This window comes from Pyrus communis, chromosome 2 (assembly GCF_963583255.1).
Source record: "Pyrus communis chromosome 2, drPyrComm1.1, whole genome shotgun sequence".
NCBI classification, from domain to species: Eukaryota; Viridiplantae; Streptophyta; class Magnoliopsida; order Rosales; family Rosaceae; genus Pyrus; species Pyrus communis.
This window is the reverse complement of record NC_084804.1, coordinates 20,490,523-20,495,811: the sequence shown is the minus strand read 5'-3', so window position 1 is coordinate 20,495,811 and position 5,289 is coordinate 20,490,523. Positions and strand designations below refer to the sequence as shown.

Genomic DNA, 5,289 nt, shown 5'->3' with positions numbered 1-5,289 from the left:
AAAATGATGCCGTCTTGCGTCGTCCCCAAACCTAAAATTTTGGCTCACTTGAAGCCGAGCCCACCACCACGGCCTCGTCATTTTTTTTGGCGACACCACATTCGACGACGAATTGTAGTCGTCAAAGACCTTTTTTTCACTATCCTGAAGGTACTACATATTTGAGCTTATCCCAACGCATCCCCGAGGGATATGTCCTCATGATCCTCAGAATGATGCATGACTTGTTTGTTATGCTGATGCTGATTACTTATCAAACTCGCACAAGGCATGTCCCCAAATAATTATATCTTTACCGTTAGGGATATCGTAATATCTTGGACAGCTATGAAGTAGACCTTAGTTGCGAAATCTTCGAATCGTTCCAAGACTCACCCTCACTACGCCATGCATGAGACATGGTTGAGAGCTGTTAAGCATATTCGAAGTACGTATGGTTTTCATCCGTCGTTGAGTCCCAACAACGATCCATGAAGACTATGCCGCATGTATTGACTAGACCAAGACATGATACATCAATGAAGTCAACGGCAAGACATATTTGATAGGAGCATATTTAGGCGACTTACTTAGCTTGTTTTCGTGCATCTATGTTGTTAATTCATAGTTGTTTTAGTAGTTTAAGCCATTTTCGTGTGTTTTTAGGTTCATATGGCTAAGGAAGCAAAAAGATGCATTTTGGAGCATTTTGGAGCAAAATTGGGCTTGGAATGGATAGCATATGCTTGGAGCCAAAGTGTTGGACGAATTTGAAAGCCTTGTATGCACTTTGGACATAAAACAAAGGGCCTAGCCCAATCAAACAATCCTTTGAGCCATGCAAAACCTCTAGCCCAATCAACAACCTTTAGCCACATGCATTCACATGCATCACAACCCCAAAACCATCAAGAAACACCCATTGCCGTGCCTTGCATTTCCCATTTCATTTTCAGCCATTCCACTTCATCATTACACCACCTTCTCCATCTTTATTCCACATGCATTCATCATAATTCACCCTAGCTACCACCATTCACACACACGTGCACTTACTCTTTCATCATTGCACCACCATTCACACACACATGCACTTACTCTTTCATCATTGCACCACCAATTCAACACATGCATTTCCACCTTCCTACTTCATCATTTCAGCCACATATTCACCCACATGCACTTTAATCATTCAACACATGCATTCACACACCAACAACCTAGCTCTTTTTCCATCATTATTTCATCCACATGCACTCTCAATCATAACAACCACATTCACTCTTAAACAATCACCCACATATTCTCCCATTCCCCCTATAAAAACCCATGCATTCATACACAAAAATCACATCTCATTTTCATACAGAAGACACCACAAACACATCCAATCTTCCCCTTTGCCGCAAATCCCCTTCCATTTCTACACAATCTCTTCTCGGCTTCATTCCATTCCATACACTCTCCCATTCGCAGAAACCATTCAACCTTAGCCGCTCCACCTTCATTTACAACACACTTGGAGCACCAACACCGAAGGCAACTCTTAAGGGATTTCGACATCAGTTTTGCTTCAAGGGTTCTTTCTTCTTAATCCTATGTTCACTCATGTTATATATTTTTATGTCAAACCTTTTGTAAACATGAATTGTAACTAATCTCTCTCTAGGGATTCGATGTAGCCTTGCAAGATTGCCATGTAGTTAATTCAGAATTCTCATTTAATCTATCTATTTCTTGTTTCATTCTCCGATTTAATTGTGACTTAGTGTGTTGATTTTAATGCTTGATCATCATTTGAATTAACCACAGGTTGTTTAGCCAAGATTAAAGCACACATCATGCATAATCTTGGTGGATATGTGAATGAATGAAGGGAATGTTTTGCAAACATCCTGCCGAGTGTTCCCTTTGGTTTTGTGAAAGTTTCTTGTGCACTACATATTCTTGATTAGGAACCAAAGTTGCACATCACAATTGGGCTCATGATTAGAGACATTTGATCAAATCCACACATCATATGGTTGATCATATCTAAGTGAAACAAACTCAAGAAATAGGTAGATGGATGAGTATAATCTGATTCAACAAGCATGACCTTGGGTTAGCAATGGTAAAATCGAATCCCTAGCTTCATCTCCATTGGTACTATCTCATTTTATTAGCTGTTGATTCATTCATTTTGTGTTTACTTCATTTCCTTATGCTTTCAAGTTACAACAACAAATCTGCCTACATTGATTAGTTTTATTTCTCTAGTAAAGAGTTCTTGCAAAACAAGTGATTATATAGGTCCAATTAGTCCCTGTGGATTCGACACCCTTACTTGTGCCATTATACTAAACATATTCTAGCATGAAGAAGGAAAATCTCAATTAAAATGGCGCCGTTGCCGGGGACTGATTTCAGTCCCTTATAATTGCTTGTTTTGATATTAAACCTTGTTCTTTTCATTTTAAGTAGATTTCTGATTTTTATTCAAACTTGTTTTATCTTGTTTCAGGTAGTATATGTCAAATAGTCTTGCTGAATTAGGCCAAAGAATTGAACGGTTAAAGGGCAACACTTTGGAAAGCTTTGTGCCAACAAGTTCCTCCATTGTCCGTGAAGAAGAGGAAGGGAAACCGTCTAGTCCAATAAGTGAAGGATCTGAGCACTTTAATTGGGAAAGAGAAGAAGAGATGGCGGGCAACCAAGATGATCTTCGAGCTTTGGAGGATTTTGCTCAACCAATCATACCAAATTCACCTTCATGCATCTTGCTGCCCACAGAAGCTAGAAACTATGATCTTAAATCTTCACATTTCCATATGTTTCCTTCTTTTTATGGCTTACCTAATGAAGATCCTTTAGCTCATATTAAAGAATTTTACAATGTTGTGAGTGGGTTACCTTTACAGGGAGTAAGTGAAGCAAATCTGAGGATGAGAGTGTTCCCTTACACCTTGAAAGATAGGGCCAAGGGTTGGTTAATGACTCTAGTACCTGGTTCACTCACCACATGGGATGCCGTGGCTAAGAAGTTTTTGGAAAAGTTCTTTTCCACTCAAAAGACAGCCACATTAAGGGGACAAATCTTCAACTTCAAACAAGATGATGGAGAACCTTTCAATGAGTGTTGGGAGCGCTTTAAAGGCCTTTTGTTGCAATGTCCACACCATGGGTTACCTCTTCACTTACAAATGCAAATTTTCTATGATGGACTAACCCAAACATGTCAATCAACTGTTGATAATGCAGCAGGTGGAGCTTTGAAGAAAAAGAATGCTCAAGAGTCATATAACATTTATGAGATGTTGGGATCTAATGCTCAACACAAAGATGTAAGGGGTAAGAGAGTTGGAGTATATGAAACAAGCTCTAATCATGATCTTTCTTTGCAGGTAGCTAACCTAGAAAAGAAGCTTGAATCCGTGCTCAACATGGTGCCAAAAGCAAGTGAAGTGTGTGCCATTTGCAACATACCAAGCCACCTTACTCATCAATGTCCATCTAGGGAGGCTTACCCCGAGTATGTCCAAGAGCAAGTGAACCTCATGAATTCTTACAATCAAAGGCCAAGGAATGATGTGTATTCCAATACATATAACCCAAGTTGGAGAGATCATCCCAATCTTTCGTGGAAGAACAACAATCAATTCCAAAACTTCTAACCAAAACCTACTCTTGAGGATACGGTTAAATTGTTAGCCCAAAATACCTTGCAATTCCAACAAACCACCAATAGCACTCTCCAACAACATTCGGCGGCTCTAACCAAAATGGAGACACAATTGGGGCAGATTGCAGATGCCTTGAGCCAAAGAGAGGTTGGAAAGTTTCCAAGCCAACCCGTGATACTCCAAAGGAACCAAGAGCAAGCCAAAGCAATCACTACACTTAAAAGTGGTAAGGTTATCAATAATAGAGTTGGCAATGAAGTTACTAATGAATCTGATCATGTGAATGCAGGGGTTACTCAAGGAGAAAATGAGAAACCAAATGAGGAACCAAGCCATGCTACTCCCTCGTTTGAAGCACCAAATCTTCACAAGGCCGAGAAACCTTACACTCCACCAATACCATTCCCTGGAAGACTTGCCAAGAGCAAGCAGGATAAGTCATTTAAAGAGATTTTTGATATTCTAAGTAAGGTAAATGTTAACTTACCTTTGCTCGATGTCATTAGGAACATGCCAGCTTATGGGAAGTTCTTCAAAGAGTTAAACAACTACAAAAGGAAGTATGGACCACATGAGAAGGTAGTGGTGTCCGAGAATGTAAGTGCCGTGTTGCAAAGAAAACTTCCACCAAAGCTCAAGGATCCAGGAAGTTTTTCTATCAACATCACCATAGGGGACAAGAAGGTAGAGAAGGCGATGCTTGACTTAGGTGCTAGCATCAACTTAATGCCTTATTCCGTGTACCTTCAACTAGGTTTGGGGGAATTGAAAGCCACCACCATCTCATTACAACTTGCGGACAGATCCGTGAAATATCCAAGAGGTATAGTAGAGGATATTCTAGTTCAAATTGATAAACTAATCTTGCCTGCGGATTTTGTAGTGTTGGACATGGAAGAAGCTCCTATACATGACCGAGAGTTGCCTATTTTGCTTGGGAGACCGTTTATGGCCACGGCCAAGACCATCATTGATGTGCAAAATGGACTCCTCACTATGACAGTGCTAGGAGAGACCGTTCAATTCAAAGTGTTTGAGTCTCTTTCATATCCTTCTTCATCTCTTGATTGTTATGCCATTGATGTGCTTGATTCGCTTGTTTTCTTTAAGTTCTTGCAGGCACAATCTAATGAACCATTACAAACTGTTTTGAGTCAATCTCAAGATGAGTTTGATGAAGAAGATGCACTCATGGAAGAGGTAGCTGCCTTGGAAGCATTGGCACCGTATCCTTTGAATATTTTACCTCTTTTAGAGCCTTTAGAACCATCAAGGTCACATTTAATCCCTTCCACTGTTAAGGCACCAAAACTTGAACTTAAACCACTTCCACCACATCTAAAGTATGCATATCTAGCTGAATTTGAAACTCTTCCAGTTATCATAACTTCTGACCTCACCCCAAATGAAGAAGATAAACTAATTAGGGTGTTAAAAGAGTTCAAATCAGTTATTGGTTGGTCTATTGCAGATATCAAGGGAATAAGCCCTACCATGTGCATGCATAGGATTCTTTTGGAAGAAGGAGCAAAGTCAACCCGTGAACCACAAAGGAGGCTCAATCCACACATGAAGGAAGTTGTGAGAAATGAAGTGTTGAAGTTGTTAGATATGGGGATCATATATCCCATTTCTGATAGCAAATGGG

The 5,289-nt window shown here is 40.0% G+C and overlaps 1 non-coding gene across 1 annotated transcript; it reads right to left on the bottom strand.

Moving 5' to 3' along the window:
- Positions 1-3,034: 3,034 nt before the first annotated feature.
- Positions 3,035-3,145, bottom strand: LOC137727173 (small nucleolar RNA R71). Its single transcript, XR_011067743.1, has one exon. It is a non-coding gene; the product is annotated as a small nucleolar RNA R71 (small nucleolar RNA).
- Between the last annotated feature and the right edge of the window lie 2,144 nt (positions 3,146-5,289).